This window comes from Mus musculus, chromosome 3, assembly GCF_000001635.26.
Source record: "Mus musculus strain C57BL/6J chromosome 3, GRCm38.p6 C57BL/6J".
In the NCBI taxonomy this organism is placed as follows: Eukaryota; Metazoa; Chordata; class Mammalia; order Rodentia; family Muridae; genus Mus; species Mus musculus.
In genome coordinates this window covers 26177842-26198470 of record NC_000069.6, presented here as the reverse complement: position 1 = coordinate 26198470, position 20629 = coordinate 26177842, and the positions used below count along the sequence as shown (strand labels likewise).

At 36.7% G+C, this 20629-nt stretch overlaps 1 protein-coding gene across 8 annotated transcripts in view; it reads left to right on the top strand.

The window, feature by feature from the left end:
- Nlgn1 (neuroligin 1) overlaps nt 1-20629 on the top strand; it is a 911059-nt gene that overhangs the window by 134396 nt on the left and 756034 nt on the right. For 7 of the 8 annotated variants that reach the window (XM_006535425.4, XM_006535424.4, XM_006535423.4 and 4 more), the window contains exon 2: nt 13660-13736. The exons of the other annotated variant lie outside the window; for it this stretch is intronic. The gene's annotated coding sequence lies outside the window, so the exon portion shown is untranslated. The remainder of the gene's footprint in view (nt 1-13659; nt 13737-20629) is intronic. 8 annotated transcript variants of the gene reach the window in all.

The window sequence follows — 20629 nt, the reverse complement described above, 5'->3', positions numbered from 1 at the left end:
CTCAAGCAGGTCAGGAAGCAGGAGCTGATGCACAAGCCATGGAGGGATGTTCTTTACTGGCTTGCTTCCCCCGGCTTGCTCAGCCTGATCTCTTATAGAACCAAGACTACCAGCCCAGGGATGGTCACACCCAAAAGGGGCCCTTCCCCCTTGATCACTAATTGAGAAAATGCCTTACAGCTGGATCTCATGGAGGCATTTCCTCAACTGTAGCTCCTTTCTCTGTGATAACTCCAGCTTGTGTCAAATTGACACACAAAACCAGCCAGTACATATTCCCTTGTGTGATATTAAAAAAATTAGTGAATTCCTACCATCATCTTTTCCCTTCTTTCATGCACTGAATCCTCTTTCCCACTATCTTATTTTTAAAGGAAACTAATTGAAGATGAATTCATGTTTTTAAATGGTTTGTTCTGCCAGGCATGGTGGCGCATGCCTTTAATTCCAGCACTTGGGATGCAGAGGCAGGTGGTTTTCTGAATTTGAGGCTAGCCTGGTCTACAGAGTGTGTTCCAGGACAGCCAGAGCTATACAGAGAAACCCTGTCTTGAAAAAAACAAAAAAAACAAACAAACAACAAAAAAAGGCTAAGAATTATGAGTCTATGAGCACAGTGGTAAGCCATGGAGAGCAGGAAGTGAGGGACTCTGGAGGGAAGACTACATACAGTAAAGCACTGGGGACATAATATGCCCAAGACTGCTTTAGGAGGCAAACAAAATTGAGTCTGTGGGAAAGGTATTTGGTGGAGGGATAAAGCACACTGTTCTTTCTAAATTGACATTGAAGTGTTTTTTCCTTATAGAAGCACAGGAGATATTAGATTTATAAGGGATGAAATATTATCCTTATGTTTGATTGAAGGTTCTAACAACCTCTAGTTCCATCATCATTGTAATAATCATTGTTTACTTTGTTTGGAAAAGACGTTGCCTAGATAAATATAAATCTAAATGCATAAAAGTTTGAATATAGCAAGTGAGGGCAAGGGGATCTTGGGTTAATATGCATCTTATTTTTGCAGGATAATAGCTAATCTATACAGTCTGTGCTTAATGACATTTGAAGGGAAGACTTAGCCAACAATCTTTGATGGGGTCGGGATGCCTACTGAGGGCCTGAGATTGGTGGTTTAATTACATTTAAGTGGGCAGAAAAAACAGAAGAAGCATGCAGCTCTGTTTGGTTTCAAAGATTTATCTTCTAACCTTAACTTTTTTTCTGCCCCTACACTCGACTGGCTGCTTCATTTTATATAGAAAGGTTTTCTGCAATATAGTCCATTACTGGGAAGGGATTTGCACTATTTTCATGTGTGCTGTGTACTGGAAGTAAATGTGATTATAGTTGCTTCATTGTTAACCTGTTTATATTCCTTTAAAATTTTGTGATCTTATCCTTATATCTGAAGTTGTTAATTTTCTGAAGGGTGTAACTCACCATGGAGTATTTTTTTCATTATTTTGCTGAATGGTTTATCTGTTCTTTCAAAATAAGAAATACGGAAGCAAAGAAACAATATTCTCTTTCATGTAACTGTTCATTTGTATTGGCTCTTTCCTTTACACATATATGTGTATGCATATATACATATGCATACATATGTGCATATTTGTTTGTTTATGTGAGTGTGTGCCTGCTTGTCTATATGTGCACTGAATATGTGCCCATGGAGATAAGCAGAGGACTTCCCTTGCCCTGGTACTGGAGATACAGAAGGTTGTGGACAGCCATGTGTATGCTTGGAGACAAACCCCAGCTGCTATTTACTACTGATTTCCCTCTCCTGCACTCATACATGTTAATAATATCACTTGCCTAATTCCACTATATTTTCCCCACTTTTTCTCTCATTCTTTGTTTGTGGTTAATTGGGTATTGGATCTTCATGCTGAACCAGTGCATTAAATATTTTTCTCATTTAGTTTATCTTTTTAGTATATTTGTGCCTTTTGGGGGACATTTTCTTAAATTTTATTTTTATCTTAGTGACTATTTATTGTTCCTTAACATTAAATGCTCTTGTTTTATGCAGGCAGAAATTAATAATTATTAATAAATTATTAATTTTAATTTTCTCATAATATGCATTGGAATTTATTTTTAATTCTTCCACTTGCTTATGTTTTCCTCCATCTCCCATGCATAGTTCTCATAGAATGTTAATTATTAATTACTTTTATAATTAGAAATGAGGGAATTCACTGGCTCAAACTATATACCTCAGTGATCATCAGTAGACTTAGCACCATCATTCTGAAACTACAGAGTTCCACTTAGGTTTTACATTTTGACTGTCTGCACACACACATACACACACACACACACACACACACACACATACACACACACACACACACACACACACACAGAGAGAGAGAGAGGGGGGGATGTTTGAATGACTTTCTTAAACTGTCTATGTGATGTTTTTATTTGTGAATTAATTAGAAAAACAAAATCTTAAAAAGAGAAAATGACAAGAATAAAAAATCCCTGGAAGTTCTATCATTCTGGACAGAATTAACATTCATTTTCTTATTATGACAATAAATCTGTTATCAAGGACCACAAATGCCTTGGGTGAGCTGTCCTTTGGCGTTTGAGAAGGAAACCATTTTGCTTGGCTTGTTTATCATGGTACAAGTGTTGAGTGTTGCTGGATAAGGCTTTCTCTTGAGAGACTTGCATTTAGTCTCCTCTTTTCTACTCATTCCCTAACCTATACTATTCATAAACAATTATCTTCTATTTTTTTTAAATATAATGTTACTTTATGTGTTTATTATTGTTCTATTCAGATCTGTCCCCATTTCATCTAACCGTTACATTTTTAGTAACAATAAAATGTATACTTTCATCCAAGTAGGTAACTTATGTATTCTGAATATTTCCCCTAAATTTTCTACCATTCATATTCAGATGACATGACATGACTTCATCTGGTGGTTCACACAAAGTTGCATAGCAGGCTTCACTGAGTAATGCTCACTGCTCACTGCTAGGATTTTATCTCCTTTGCTTCTTTGCCTGGATGAACACATTGCCTATCTGAATCTGCCCCATGACAACATCACGTACTAGACTCTTCTTGCTTATTAAAATGTCAAAAAATATATCTTTGAACCCAAACTCTTATCCTAGAAAAAAAAACTCACATTTATATCTCCCAGCTAATTTTGTGACATATGTTCTGATTTTCTACTTTTGTCTAATAGCACAGCACTCAATAATTTTCCACAAAGATAGCACAACGGATGTGCTGCTAATGAAATCTGTCATTTGGAAGCTGGGCTTCCCTGGCACAACCTACTAAGAACTTCTAGCATTTTCAAGATAATGACTCATCCCAGCACTGTTCTGCCTTTTTGGAGTTGCATACAAACTCCTGGTGTGTCTGATGAGCATGTCTATTGGGTGAAACAACCTTGGAGTAACTGTCCAAAAAATCTGCAATGACTGTGCTATGTCTCCCGAGTGGAAAGACTTAGCAAAATAAGCAAGGTTGCTAGCCTTATGTCACCTTCTCAGTCATGACCAGAAGAGCTTGGATACAGTCAGGTATTGGTTGTTAAGTTTTTGAACAGAATCGTCAATGATTTTTGAGCATAACACTTGATTAGTCTCATTTATATATGAAATTGAAATATTGATAGAACTCTAAATTTATGATAATCTCATTAGAGAGTATAAACAATTTCATGGAAGATTAGACACAATTAAGTGTAAGCTGAGGTAGGCAGAATTAAGTGTAGTTTCCATGTGAACATATATGGGTGGTGGTAAATCAACAGCTAATAAGTGGGTGAAGGTCAAAATGTATTCTCTTAACTGAGATATGAAGGAGACAGAGGCTATGCTGGGCTGGGTGTTTCACTCCGGGATGTAGCACACAGCTAGAGTAAAAGGAGCAAAACAGAAGAGGAGGAGGTGGGAGAGGAGGAGGAGGGAGAAGAAGAGCAGAGGAGGATGGAGAGAAGAGCAGAGGAGGGAACTATATAATCCAGGCATTTAAGTGAACAAAATATGTTTATCTAGAAAAGCCATAAAACACTCTGAAATATAGACAGAAACATGGCATAATTGAGTAAGAATGACAGTCTGAATTGTAAATTTTAAAATGTGAGATAATAGAATAATTTAATGTAGAATAAGTTAGTAAGAGATAATAATATACCAACTTATAATTAACCGATTTCCTTCATTTTTATTTCATTTTTATTAGATATTTTCTTCATTTACATTTCAAATGCTGTCCCGAAAGTCCCCTATAACCTCCCCCAGCCCTGCTTCCCAAGCCACCAACTCTCTCTTCTTGGCCCTGGCATTCCCCTGTACTGGGGCATATGATCTTCCTCATGCAATTGGGAGATCACCATGATTATATTTCACTGTGTGTTATGAGTGTGTGTGTGTGTGTGTGTGTGTGTGTGTGTGTGTGTGTGTGTGCGCGAGAGAGAGAAGAGGGGGTGGGATGGGGAAATAACTCTGGTTGCTGTGTGGAAACTGCTTTATAGTAAGTCTACTGAGGCAAGATTATTAAGAAGAATGCGTTGATCTCTGTGAGATATTAGAAATTGGCAATGGAGACAAAAAATGTGGTGTGATCTGGTAACTGATTTGAAATAATGGGTAATGAAAGTTACACAGGAAGCAATTCTAAATGAAGTTGTATGTCTCTGTGTCACTGGATAAAAGGGGGATTACAAGGAGGAAAATGTTCCATTTGGAAAAAAAAAAAACTTACCTAAGGATCATTTAAATAGAACTATTCAGCAGGCTGTAAGAGAAATGTATTTAAAAATATTTGTCCTTGATATATAGATTTGAAACTTGTCTGCATGTAAGCAGGGAAAGAAGCGCAAAGCTTATGACATCATTCAGTAAGGAACTGTAGGATCAAAGGGAGATGGTCAAGGAACAAAAAGAAGAAGATGGGGACGAGGGGGAAGGCACCCAGACCTGAAAAGAGGGGTGCTGGAGGTGGAAGGCTCAGAATGTAATGTCATCCATGAAGCTCTGAAGAGAGATGATGGTTTAGGAAGAAACCGTGAGGGCACTGACTTTATCTCCAGCCTTTTCTGAGGTAGCTATAAACCAAGATAGATCGAGTAATAGATTAATTTTGAATAAAAGTTGAGATTTTATGGCCTGAATTACAGTAAAAGAAAAATCAGATAAACTGTGTCCCATGAAATCTCTAAGATCCATAATTTCTTCAAGGAGTGGTTATAGGATCGGCTGTATCTCTTCTCTCTGCTGAATGTATGATAAGCTATAGCAGTTGAATTGTGTCATTAAATCTGTACATCATTTTTCATGTTACAACTAAGTGTTAAAAGAATGGCCAATCTCATTTCTTTATACAAACTTTTACTTCTGCACTTAAAGTTGATGAGTGTCTACAGATATTCTATAGCTTGAATGAAGAATAAAACAACAAAGATCTTACGTCTGTAATTAATGAGCAGTGCCTTTTCCTTGTAAATGCTATTTGAAACGAGAAAATAGAATACATGCAAAGAGAGCAAACAGTACCAAATTAAAAAGTATAAAGTAGAGGAAGTGAGTTGGCACAATGGGTAAAGGGGCTTCGCCTGCGAGCCTAATGATCTGAGCTCTATCTCTGGGATCCACAGAGTTAACGGGAACTGACTTCCACAGGTTTCCTCATTCCACACACGCCCACCCCTGCCCTACTCAGTATAGTAAGTGTAGAACTTAAAGTATAAAATAAAGACAAATATTACTGTAAACTCTTTATATACTAGAGGAAACTATCTCTTTAGAAAATTTCCCTGAATTTTTAAGACACATTTAGAGAAACTTCACTACTGTGAGACACTTATTTACTAGACATCAGCCCAGAATGGCTTCCATTATATAAATACTTTTGGGTCTAATTCTTATTTCCTCTTAATCTCACCCTGGAGAATCTTAGCCTGAATCAACCATAGATGCTATGCTTTTATAGCACAGCCCACCTTTACATGCCATTTGGGTCCCCCCTCTTTCTGATACACATTATTGTGCAGTTTTTATTTACTCAACAGAATTATGGCTTGAACTGTGAAAGAGGTACTTCACCCTAATTAGTTGCACAGGTACCAGTCTTTTAAAATAGAAATAGTTTTTGGATTGTCTCTGGAAGAATGTTTGCGGGTCAGTCCACCTTTGATAGATGAACTCACTTCTGAGTCAGGGTTTCCCCAAAAGGTCTCCCTGGTTGGAAAATCTGTTACAACTTCTGATCCACAATTGCCTAAGAATTATCCATTTGTCCCATCTTAGATTAAGATCCATACTCCCTGATCTCCTGATCTCCAGAGAAGCACACGGATGCTTCCTTGTTGGGTTTGCACACTATTTTTTCCTCAGCTTCCCAATAAAGATAAGTACTCTGCCTGGCAGGCAGTGCGAATGTGTCAGCTTTTAGAGAATTGTATTCTTTATGACTTTGGGATGAGGATAAAGTACTTACAGACAGTAGATTTGTGTTTGACAATTTCTGAGACGATAAGCAATTGCAAGTTGCTAGTGCTCTCTCGGGGTCTATATGAAGTGACGGTGGTCTCACTACAGCTCCAGACTAACAGGAAGGAGCTTGAGTCCTATCACACAGGCCAAAATGAAAGTCTGGCTCCATCTGATTTCTCTCTTAAACAAACCCTGAACATTTCCCTCTGAACATTATTCCCCAGGAATGTCTATCTGCCCCCTTCCCTCTTTCCAATCATTTTCTTCCACAGTAAGATTTTCACTTTCTTTGTTAATATTCCGTTTTTTCCAACATTGAAGGACTCATAAAACTCACTGACCTCCTATCTTCTTTCTTTCCTCAAATCTAAGTGCATCAAAATCAAACTCTTTTCGTCTCCATACTTAATATACAGCTACTGCTTACTAGCCTGGACAAGTGTGCTTACTGATTTTCAGGTATATTGTTATTATTATTATTATTATTTCTAAAATTGCATGTGTTTGTGCATTTGAGTGCAGCTGTGTATAAAAGCTAGAGGCATAAGCTGGTGTTTATAGGCAGTTATGAAATGAACAACATAAAGCTGGGTCCAAAATCAGTTTCTCTGCAAATAAGATATTTACTTTCTTTCTTTTTGAAATTAATAGTTTTATGTGTTTAAATTTCAAGCGATAGCTTCCTTCCTAGTTACTCCTCCACAAACCCCCAATCCCATCCCCCGTCTCCTTCCTCCTCTATGAAGGTGCCCCTTCACCCACTCACCCACTCCTGCCTCACCGCTCTAGCATCTGCCTATGCTGGGGCATCAAACCTCCATAGGACTAAGAACCAATCCCATCCCATTGATGTCAGATAAGGCCATCCTCTGCTACATATATATCTGGAGTCGTGGGTCCCTTCATGTGTACTTTTTTGTTGGTAGTTTAGTCTCTAGGAGCTCTGGGTGGTCAGGTGGTGTTGATATTGTTCTTCCTATGGGGTTGCAATCTCCTTCAGTTCCTTCAGTCCTTCTCCTAGCTCTTCCATTGGGGTCCCTGGGCTCAGTCTGAAATGTAGAGTTATCTCTCTGGTCCCTTAATTTACTGACTTTTAAGTAGATATTGTAAATCTCCCCTGCTTTGTAAAACTGACCTGTTGAAAACATCTGACTATATAAACTAGAAAGAAACAGGAGTAATAAAACTCTGCAATTCCTTTTACCAATTAGCTAACCTTTTGAAGAGTTGCATGGTGTAATATAATAAAAGTAAAGGAAAAGAGAGTGCCTCCACTGCTGAAGAGCATGCTTGAGGGCACGAGGACCTGAGGTTGGATTCCCAGCACCCATGCACATCTATGACTTCACAGTGGGGGATGGGACATGATTGTGTGAGCCTTGGAACTTATCAGTGAGGCCCATCTTCAGCTCTAGCTCCTGTCTCAAAGGATGAGTTCAAGAGTTCTTGAAGACTGGATGCCAAGCCATAGTCATCCAGAGACATGTGCTTACACTTCTGCAACTATATATGTGTGCCTACAATTTGTACAAACCCACACACACATGTACACATACTAAGTGAAAGAGAAAATATGAGAAAGCTAGAGTTAACTGGAAGCTGCTTGGGAACTAACTAGGCATGCTACACAAAGCTAGCTCCTAAACTTTTCTTTCTAGGCATAGCTGTTTAATGAGACATTCTCTGGTGTTCATAGGAATGATACAATCCACCAATAAGAAGAAAGGGAATTGATGAGTTTTAAGACAAACTTCTTTTTTTTCCCATTTTTTATTAGGTATTTAGCTCATTTACATTTCCAATGCTATACCAAAAGTCCCCCATACCCACCCACCCCCACTCCCCTACCCACCCACTCCCCCTTTTTGGCCCTGGCGTTCCCCTGTACTGGGGCATATAAAGTTTGCATGTCCAATGGGCCTCTCTTTCCAGTGATGACCGACTAGGCCATCTTTTGATACATATGCAGCTAGAGTCAAGAGCTCCGGGGTACTGGTTAGTTCATAATGTTGTTCCAAGAGAACACATGGTATCTTCTTTTAGTTTGAAGACAAAGACTAGAATTTGTTAGTGATATTAGTGAAACAGGTTTTGTACTTTTGAACCAAGGCTCATGGAAGAAACACATGAATTTTATATCATGATCTTAGATATACAGGCATGCAGAGGTGTATGTGTGTGTGTGTGTGTGTGTGTGTGTGTGTGCGTGCGTGTGCATTTAGGGGTTTGCACACGTGTGCATGTGTGTTTTAGCATATGATATGCAACAGAGATGTTATTCAAGGCTAGTTTGACCGTGTATAGTGCCCTTTAGTATATTGAATGCTCCTCTTTCATTATGCTATGTTAAAAAAATAACTGTTCACAACCCATCCACATGCAGAGAACTGGACATACAATTTGAAAGACACTGATTTTCGTGACTCACTGACAAGTATAACATACATACCTACCTCTTGTCCTTCCCGCTACCTTTCTGGTCTTACAAAGACTTAATCTAAAGCCATGCTTTTGCACTGGGCACATTTTTAAACCACTAACTCTGACTTTCTTGGACATGAAAGGCAGCACATTTTATGAGTGAAACTGCAAATATATTTGCTATCATTATGGACTGAAATCATCTGTAACTCTTCCCCTTTCGTGGAACTAGAGGGCAAATCCAGATAAGCTATGTTTTAAAAATGAGTTTTGAAATTTCCCCTTCACTCATTTTTATCTAATGTCCAAGTAAATGGAAGACTGTTTGCTGGGCATTATTACCACAACACACTTAAGACTTATAAATATTCTTCAGGAAAAAAAAAACAGAAGAAAACAGTTCAAATGTTGATTATCAAAATGACTGTATACATATTTCACCTTGTAAATAGAGTTTAGCATGCATCCACTGCTGGTGTACAGAAGTTTTTCCTGTTTATTGGCCAATACTGCTATGCCAATAAAATAAAGTAACCTCTCATTTTATGCTAAAATTCATCTCTTCTTTCAGTGAAAATAATACTTCCCCTCTTTTATTAGATTAACTTATTTATAAAAGGGAGGCTAAATCATGTAAAGTCTGTGGCCTAACGGTTTTAGCCAATTCTTTACACACATAAACTACTAGTGGAAGGAATCACCTGTATTTCTACACTGGAGTTAGTTGTCTGATGACACAAATGCTTAGGACTTGGAGGGCAATCCGCCCCCTGTGCAGGATTGTGGATTTCCCCTGCCTGCAAGTCATCAGACTTACTCAAGCTTTTATAGATGGGAGTCACTGAGTCTCTCCTAAAAGCTCGCCTTTCCCACTGGGACATGACTGGTGACATAACCTGTATCTTCCATTTCAATGATGATTCCAAAGTTCTCTGGTAGATGGTAGTTTTCAAAACGCAGAAAGTGATGGGAGATCGTGAAGGTCTACATCACCCGAGTTAGGCTGAGAAGGATGGAGAGGTGCCACTAATCCCGTTGCTCGTTCAGGACAGATAAGACTTTTATTGTCTCAACTGAACTTCTCTCAGTTGCCAGTACTGAGGTTTGTTGTAATTTTTCTTTAGTAATCTTGTTGAATTTTTCCACGTGAACTGGGGAAGCAAACTGTACGTTGATAGGTAAAATGGGGAAATTGTTTTAAATCAATGCAGCTATTTGGAACAAAAATCAGCTATAGACCATGAGAAGGTGTGCTTTAGTGTGTTCCAGCAGACATGCATGGCATCAAGGAAGAGTCCTCCAATCTTATTAAACTTTCCATTGCTTTTTGCAGAGAGAAATTAAAGATTTAATTTTTAAGACATGTTAGATGTTTATATCACACTCCCTCTAATATATCCAAGTACCACAAAACTTGCCAGGAGCCATCATGTGTCCTTTTGGTGTTAAGCATATGATTTAAAATTACTGGAACCTCATCACTTACTAAGGTTAGTATGGCTTATGAACCACATTTGTAACCTGCAGTGAATTTTAAAAATATTTTTCTTCATTCTCAGAAAATCTAACACATGAAAAAGTGCTTTATAGTCATATCCATGCCCTATGTATCCCTTCAACTCTCAACCTGGATCAGAAAAAAAATTATTTTATTTTATTTTATTTTTTTTTTATTTTATCATTTTGCAGTGCTTAAGTGCAGTGACCCATGTGGTAAAGTGCTTAGAATAAGTGACTCAGGCGCTTTGCCCCAAATGGGACTTCTACTCCACCCTCAAGAAGGTTCGAGAACATCTAGAAATAGAGGTCACAGGAACCTAAGAGCTGAAAAGGTGAGAAGGAATGCTGGGAAATGCCATGTCTGCTGGAGATCATTGACCATCTACTTAGTGGAGTCAGCACTACTGACATTACTATAGACGAGTGACTTCAAGAGTAAATAAGTTTGAATATTACCCCAGAGCATCTTGGACACTGACAGCTTCTGACACAGTGTTTACTCACTTGTTGGTGTGTCACAGAATGGATCATTTTCATTTAAATTGTCATTCCATACTTTCTTCTTATGTGAAAGGCATTTTGTGTTTCCTCGTCTTAAATATTTTATAACTCTAATCAGATTTCTCCCTGGTTCTTGTTACCATCTTGTCTGCAAAGTTTCTTCCTCCTTTCCTTACTCCTTGCTATCTGACCCTCAATTAAACATTCTCAGGTTTTAAGTCAGAGCTGATGCAGGAAAAAAAATGTAAAAATGAGAAGGGAGAGTTTTTCTGCTGAGATCAAAGGGGTGATGTTGATAAATTATGTAATTTTCAGAGTTTAAGGAAAAGCTTCCTCTTCCTCAAATAAAAACAAGGAGAGACAAAAAGTTGGGAAAATAATCACCCAAGTTGGGCCCCAATACCACTAGCTTACATTAGATTCAGAGACTTTCTGCGTTGCTGGGGTCTGGATTGTGGATTCGTGTTCCTAAGCTCTTTGCCATCTGGTTAATATGTGAGCCTTAAATATCTTGAAATCTGTTATGATTGCTTTGTGTTTTTAAAAATATTGCACTTGAGAGAAATTTCTTTCAATGGCCTCTCTGATCTGAAAAGGGTTGGGTATGCACCACATTACAAAAAAGGTCCTTCTGTGTCTTACATTTATTCTGGATATAGGGTGATAAAAGCCTTTAAAAAATATATTAAATACAATTTAAAGAAGAACCCTTTGTATCTTGACAGGAAATCTTCTTTCTTTAATTGACTTCAATTTTTTTGATTGTGCAATAGAAACACCCAAACTTTCCGTAATATACAGTCAATGTAAAATACAATATTCTTAAAAAGTACAAATTGTTTGCTGCAGCTATCATACTATATATTGGGGTTATAGACACATCCCATGTCTCTGTTCTTTAACCTATTACTACATTTTATTTTTCTAGAATCCAGTAATTGCAAATTTACTCTGTGAAACTATTCTTAAAGACAGGCATGTTTACAACTATGATCTTGATACTAAAGTCTACAGACCTCCACATAGCCTTAAACATAGCCCCTAACTGCAGAACATTCATGAACTTCCATTGACACCTATATCATGACAGTAACTATACTCCAATTTTTTATAATTCTATGTGAACAATAGCAGAATTTGCATATAACATTATTGTTTATTCTCATTTCATTGCTGTTCTTAAATAACTCTTCCAAGGTATCTATTAGTAAGCAGTAGAGAATTAAATACAATGCATGGTATATGTCCACAGATGGAGAATACTCTCGGGAGGTAGCAACGAGATGACAACTGTTAAATAATGGTAGGCCCTTTCCTCGGTGAAGAGAAAACTGCTTCTTGTGTGTTAAAATGGACTCACTGTAGATGTCAGAAACTGAACAGGAAACCCTTTCTGCAGTGTGTGCTCAATCCCCTGAGAAGGGATTCATTTTCACCAGCATAGAAATATGCAAAGGTCTTTTTGATGGGAATAGTGAAAGCTTGCCACTAGGGAGGAGAGAAAGTCAGCTTATGGAAATCCAATTTCTAATTAATAGGTAAGAGGTCAAAAGAAGTTATGGTAGCTTTAATTATAGCAGAGGTTTTGAAAAATGATCGGTTTCTAAATAAATCAAAATAACTGAGGAGAGTAATTTTTCTAGCATGAAGCACCTATGTGTTTGATAATGCCTATTAGTAATGAGCTTCTGCAAACATCTCTAAGATTTTCTACAAAGGACATTAATAGCGTCATTTTTCATACTTGCACATGAATGTTTTACCTTATTTATAGGTTTTTATATAAACAATGGTGTCTAGAAATATTACTGTGTTTGTAACTTAAGTGTTATGTGTTAGTAAATCCACTGGCAGTGTATTCGTGGAAATGTGACCCTGGGGCCAGTCACAAGGAGAGTCACAAATGCAGACTTTCAGTCACTGCTACAGAACTAATGAGCCAGGTGCTGCCTTTTACAAACTTTTCCAGGCAATCCAGTGCACATCAAGTTTAGAAAGCCTTAGATTAGATCAAAGATTTGTTTCTGCTTTAGGGAATCCATAGGTCTCCAGGTTTTCAATGCTTGGCTAATTTTCTTTGCACATAGAAATTCAAAAGGAACAGGACCACAACACTTAGCTTCTCCACTGAGATAACTCTAGAGAAGAAGAAAGAGTGAAGATATATGTGAAAAGAAATTTAGATTGTTTACATAGATTTCAAGCAATGACAAAGATAAGTTAAAATACTTAAAGGGTTGTCCACTTAATGAGAAAGTAAGTTGGCTTTGTGTAGGACCAGAATCAGTGTGACACATGAAATTTATAAGGAAAGAAAATTGTTATGGACAGCCACTTGAGCATATATAAGTGTTCAGCATTTCCTCATAAACTTTACCCAATTCTTTCTCTTCCACAAACCAGGCTACCCACTTATCTCTCGGGGCCATTTTGGAAGCTTTTTTAAAAAGATGATGTTTGAACTGTCATTGCTTAGAGAAAGGCCCTTGAATGGTAACCACTTTGAGTAACAAATTCCTGTGACTAGTTGGGTCTCTTTTCCAAGGGATACAGAATTGTCTGATGGGCATATGCAGAGCTTGTGGTTAACCACTAAGAGTAATGATCTCCATATCCTGTGTGGATTTAAGAGACAAATTATATGTTTAACCAAACCAGTGCAAGGAGGTGTTCTGAGTTCTTTCCTTTGGATTTAAGAATACAGTCGTTGAGCCCTCTGCTGGCACTGATTTTTTTTTTATCATTTATTTTTTTCCTCAGAAATGACAAAGAGACTGTATTGCCCTTGGAATGAGGTTCCTACAGCATAAGAAAGAAAGGTGCTGAGCACATTCAGGGTGAGTAGATTGAGATGATCCCAGAGCCAACCTTTGTTAGAATTTTTAAAACTCACTTTGTATTATCTTTGTAATAGTGATTGATTTAATGGCTGTCCTAAGAGCAATGGCAGATAACTTTATTTTGAAATAAAATATTATCAACTTGTTGTCAATAACTATGCTGAAGCCTCAGTCAGATAATGACTCTAAACAGTTTAATGAGCTACTCTTTGGTCCATATGATGAAAATGAAGAGCAATTCAAGGAGTAGATACAATCTTCTCATGAGTGTCTTTTCCTGTTTCTGGGGCATGTGTGTGTGTGTGCATGTGTGTGCGTTTGTGTGTATGTGTGCACATGAGAATGAGTGTGTATTGTTCTTTTGGAGACAGTTTCCTGTAGCTCAGGGTGATTCTTCTACTTAAGAGAGACATTGAATTTCCAGACCCTCCTATCTCTGCTTTGAGGCAATGGGGTTGTAGGTGCATACAATGTTGCTAGATTTCTTGGTATGCATAGGGATACTGTGTTTTCATATTAAATCACAATGACTATTGTAGGGTCCAGCACATGGGAACGCCATGTGGTGCACTATCCCCCACTTCCATCATTTCTAGGTTGGGGAATTTCCAGTATCCATCTGCACAGAGTTCTGGTTACACCGTCCAGAATCAGTGGATCTCTGTTACCTATGCAACCCAGGAATCCATTCTGATTTATTTTGCACTTAACTGAGTCTTGCTTTTTCTTGAACTTCCTACTATTGAATTGCACTTGGTTTTTTGTGTCTGAAAGGTTTACCCAGTTGTGTTTATTGACAGGTGATTCCTTTCCATTGATAAGCATTTCATAAGTATTTAATAAGTATTTCACAATGCATAAGTTTCCTTAGTGGTGGACAGTTAACTTTTTAGTTTTTTTTTTTTTTTTTGATTTCTAGGAATAAAGCTTAAGTGAAATTTTAATTTGTCTTTTTCAGTGCCAAGGATTGTAATTCTCCCCTTCTTGGGGTATCTGTAATTATATAAAAGCTTTTAAAACTGCTTTTGCTTTTAGGTAATCAAACAATATATCCCGAAGCAAAGCTTAAGAGGGGCCATTACTATATATTCTGGTCGATATTTGGTATTTTTTTGTTCTTTTGGTTTTAGGTCCCATATAGCGTAAAGAGTGGGATCCCAGTGTAAGTGTAATTAGTAATTGGAAACATTGAACATATATTTCGTGTACTAATTAAATATGTCTTCTTCAATTAATTATCTCTTCAAATAATTTTATATACATACATGTGTGTGTATATGCATATATGTATTTAAATATGATTTTAAACTAATTGAATCACTTGCTATCATTTCTTTGCTGAGATATATTTTTAAAATCCAAAATACATATGTCTCTGAAACTATTCTTCTCTATCAATTGAGCTACTTCTATAATTCCATTATCCAACTGTTTATAATAAAATTATTTCTAAAACTTAAGCTCCATATATTTAATCAGATAATCTTTATTAATTAGATATTTCCCGTGTGCAGATGGATATATTTGTTAGCTGCAATAAGCTGTGGTGTTTCCGTCTGCAGAATAATTATTACTTTACTTATTTGGCAAACAATTTTTTCTCTCTATCTGTTTACATTTATTTTTAACGATCGTGTCTTTCCTTTACTGCCTGGCAGTTTATCGTTCCTTTCTGCTCTACTCCCGGAATTGCTAACTCCTTCTTGCCTGTTGTCTTGCCTCCTCTTCCCTTGTGTTCCTTACAAAGAGCACAAGGGTTGTGTGCTTCTCTGGATTTTTTGCTCTCTTTCTTTGAATGTGGTGTGTTTCTCTCGATTTCCTCTTGTTTTGCTAAGTCATTGATCAACAGCTAGGAGTTTCTGTTGAAGTCCAGTTTTAAAAGAATCTAATACATTTTCATATTTTACTCTTTCATTACTACTTCATTAAAACTACTTCTGATATTATGCCATGATTTCTTATTTGAACAGCAAGCTTTTGGAGAATAGTTTAAATTTCTAATATGTGGAGTTTAAGTGATACTTTTGATTTTGACTTCTTAGTTCTTTTTAATCAAAAAAGTTTTTTTTTATGACTTTAGTATTTTGAAACTTGTTTTGCTTCTTGGTAATATTCCATCTGTACCTATGGTTTTAATTTTATTTAATTTTTTATTATTTTGAGGATTTCATTAATAAGTACTATATTGATGAGTACTAACTACATTTATATTATTTCCACCACTCCCTCTTCTCCTGCAACTTCCCTTGTGTCCCTCCACTTGGTTTTAAGTTTATGACTTACTATTATATATGGTATTATTTTACACACACACACACACACACACACACACACACACACACACACACACACATGGAGGGAGAGGGAGAGAGAGGGAGAGAGAGAGTGAGAGAGAGAGAGAGAGAGAACCAATTTGAGCATATTTCATCTTGCTCATATGGGCATGTGTTTAAGGTTGAGCACTTGGGATTGGATATCCTAACAGAGGGCTCATGCTTAGAGAACAGTGCCCCTTTCTCTCAGGAGCCATTGATTGTCCACCAGTACTTCATCTGGGGTGGAGCCTTGTAAAACTACAACCTCCATGTTGGCATGCCAACTGCTTTGGTCAATGAGCAGGTTTTGTTTAGGCAGCCATATTTTCAAGGTTTCCTAGATGTAAATTTCTTGTCATGGTTCAAGGACAGTCTCTCAGTTGGCACTCTTGTTCTTTAGCTATTAATGTCTTTCCCTCTCCATTATGATGTTCTCTGAGCCTTAGAAGAAGGGCTGTATTGTAGATGTACTAATTTGGGCTGGGAACTCCACAGCCACTTGGTCTCTGCATTTTGATGAGTTGTGAGTCTCTGTCATTGCCTTTTTCTGTATGAAGCTTCTTTGATGAGGGTTGAGAGCTATACTTATTTCTAGATGTAAGGACCAATGCTTAGAATGCAACTAGAAATTATTTTTATATTGGAAAATGGTAATAATTTCCTATACCTATAGTTTTACTAGAGTATTTTTAAATATCCATGCATTTAACAGGTCTGTTTAATTTTTGTTAGACATTGTGTTTGTTTGGTTTGTCCTTATTCTATCAATTATTGAGAATGCTGTAAATTCTGCATCCATGACTGAATGCCAGAGATGATGTTCATTTTATTAGGTAAACCATTTGCGCTTGTATCTTATTCTATTTTTATGAAGTGTTATTTTTAATTTTAACCTTTTGTCCTGAATTCTATCCTTCAGGTATTATCAGACCTACACCAACCCCCTTTGGTCACCGTTTCATTGCTTATGTGCTTCCATCTTTTTTTTTTACATGTATATATTTCTATTGAAGAGATCTGTGGCACACATCACATGCTTCACCTAATTTTTTAGATCATTTTGTAATCTAGTCTTTGAATTATTTAGTCCACTTACATTTAATAGGAATATTTATAAGATTGTGTTGGATATGTTTCCTGTTTACCCTGTGTGAATTTTACTCTTCTGCTTATCTTTCCTCTGCAGCCTTCAAAGGAGTGTCACATAGCTTAGGTTCCCACTTTTTATCCTTGGTCGGCCTCTCAGAGGTACTTATCTATGTGCTTAGGTCTTGCTGAAGAAACTACAATACGAGTTCCTAAACCATCTTATTCTATTGTCGATCAATACTTCTTCATGTCATATATAATTCCAGACCACCTTATTTTAATGTTGTACCATATCTCCCATTTATGCAACAAACCACTTGAGACGTTGCTGTGATATCTTTAGTCAATGGTGGTTTAGCTCATTCAGATACTGTCGCTCTCAATTTCTGTCACCAGAACTGTGTCAAGGATTTTGTCACTCAGTGGCTTATGCTTACCACTATCAAATTACTTTGACACTCATATCAACATGACTTAGTTTTTCAAAAGTTAAAATAGTTTGGCCGAGATTATGATGTTCCAGGCTAACAGGTGTTGCATTATCCCTTACTAACACCAAGAGCTACAGCTTGACTGTCATTTGGCTGCATTACTTCTGTTAGAGTGGTACCTGGGATTCCTTTGTTATTTTTCTAATGGAATCGCCACTTTTCCTTCACTTATCATTGCTTTTCACCACTTCAACTATTCTACACTTAATAATGATGTGCTTTGGGCATTGTCGGCCTTCTTCAAGTGAATACATTTCATTAAGTTAGAAAAGATTTGTTCATTTCCTCACTTGTTTCTAGACTCCCCTCTGTGTAGCCTCTCCTTTTGCCTCAAGGTGCTTCCATGCCATCATCCCGCAGGGCAGGCTTTTCCCGCTCTCCTCCCACTTATTTAGCTATCATGTATCAATAAAATATCTATATATCTGCATATCATTTATTTATACCTATATATCAGCTATATATTACCTATCTATATCTCTCCTATCATTTGTCTATCATATCCTAATTTATTGATCTAACATCTGTCTAGTCATCTCTGCTATCTATCACATAACACCTATCTACTATTCACTATCAAACATCCATTATCTATTTATATTTATATTACATATGATATGTATCTATCACCTAAGGATCATAAAGCTATCTGTGTCTCTATTATTATCTCTCTATATACAACTTATTTACCATTTTTCTGTCTGTCTGTCTGTCTGTCTGTCTGTCTGTCTGTCTCTAATCTGTCTGTTCACCCATCCATCCATTCATCCATCCCTCCATCCATCTACCTACCTAACTTCCTACTTATATATCATCTATCAGTCACAATCATATACATTGCTTCATTCCAGACAATATCTGTTAATCTCTCTCCAAATTACTGACTCCTTTGCAGGGTATTCCTTATAGTGCAACTAGTGAACAAAGTTTTAAATGTCTTTCGTTTTGTTGTTGTTTCTATTTCTATTTCAGCATGCTTCATCTCTACAATCTTTTATCCATTTCTCCTTATATTTTTATAGGGTTACAACAGCTGCTGTTGGTGAGAATAACTTGGATCACTTGTGGAAAATGCATTCAATTGGATGCATTTTCTTTGAATATGATCACATTTTTTGCATTCTCACATATCTGAAATGATTTTACTATACCATGCAAGCACCTTGTTATTAATCTCAAATCCTAGCTTATTTTCCTTTGCTGCCTTTTGAAAAGAAAAGAAAAAACAATAAAGTAAAGGAAGGAAAATAAAACCAGGAAGTGTTGACCATATCTTCTCTGTTAATATGTGGCTCTTTTTCAGACCCACCCAAGAACTACCTGTGCTTGATCAGTGTCTTTTTCTGTATCCACACCCAGAATAAACACTGAACTCATATTATACAAGACTATACGCCGGGATCAGCTAAGAGCTGGCATTTTCCTATAGTTTGTCTCATTGAGGCTGTTTACTCACTACTTTGCTTCATTAACTGCACTGAATACTATGACAGCCCATATGATTTCATGAACACAAGAGTTACTAATGAAAACAACATTGATTCCTATTTAATTTCAGTGATCACATCATTTTATCTAGGCTATTTATTTTTTAAGTTTTAGTTTTTAAAATTTGTAAGACAACATATTTTGATCATATTCTCTCCTACCTTCAATTTTTCCCAGACATTCCCCTCTCCTTACCCTCCAAATCTTTTCTTTTTCTCTCTCAAAACCAAATCGAACCAAAACTAAAACAACAACAACAAAAAACAAACAAACAAAGTAGGCAAAGAGCATGGAGTTTTTTTTGTTTGTTTGTTTTGTTTTGTTTTGTTTTTTCTTTTTGTATTGGACATTCACTCCAACAAGTAATCACTCCAACAAGTAATCAAGTATAAGTCCTGCCCTAGAGTGTGGATGCTATAGTCAGTGTCACAAGCCACTCATCTTCCCTCCTCCAGCAGATATACGTTTCAAGTTCTTGGTTCTGAGTGGAACTTTGTGCCTACTTTCCCTTCACAGTGCTGGGACCCTGCCTGTATTAAGCCCGTCTTTTGCATTGGGTCACAGTCTCTGTGAGTTCATCATCTCTGTTGCATACAGAAGATACTGTTTCCTTGGGGCCATCCAGGTAAATCTGAGTATTATTACATTTCTAAGGATAGAAATGCAGACTCAAAATAAGAAAAATTAGCAATAAGTTTAAAAGAAGTCTGGGAGAGAAATGGGAAAGTGAAGAGGGAGAAGGAAAAAGGAGGAGGAGAGAAGGGGTCCAGGGATAAATCGCTGAAGAACACAAATGAAACTATAGAGGCTTAATCGATTAACTACTCATGTAGATTCAAAGTAATTAACAAAAAGTTGGTTTCATTAAAAACTATTGTACCTTTAAATGCTCATTAAATTTAGGTTAGTGGCAGTTTTCTGTAGGCGTTTTACGTTTGGATTAAATTAAAATTGCAGAGACTTGTAAAATTTGCAGCAAGCTTTAGTGACTTGAATGCACTCAGTGTGTAAAAGTGGACAGAAATTGCAAGTAGTGAAATGGCTCAAGAATAACTATATTGCATTTATAGAATCTTAAATGTATTTATAGTCACTTCTAAGAAATCCTTTTTTGAGATTGAAGTAAAATAAAGAATACTACTTTATAGTGTCTTAAAGCAATGTCCTCTTCAAAGGATGATGAAGAATATATTTGCCAGTTTGATTTTCCTTTCTTTTTAAATCTTATATCAAAAATAAGTCTAGCCTGTTCTCAATATAGATCACAATACTCAAATAGCACAAGACAAGTGTTTCCTTCTAGTACAAACTATTGTATATTAATAAATATAAATGCTAGGTGAATACCTTTTTCTGGAAAGTAAGACTTTTCCAAAGAAATATATGTTTGTTACTCTTCTAATCAAGAGGAGTTTTAAATTTTACAATAGCCAATAGAAACAGCATTAAATATGATGCTGTAAAGAATATAAGAATTTCCAAGGATATTCTCTCTATATATAAAGTA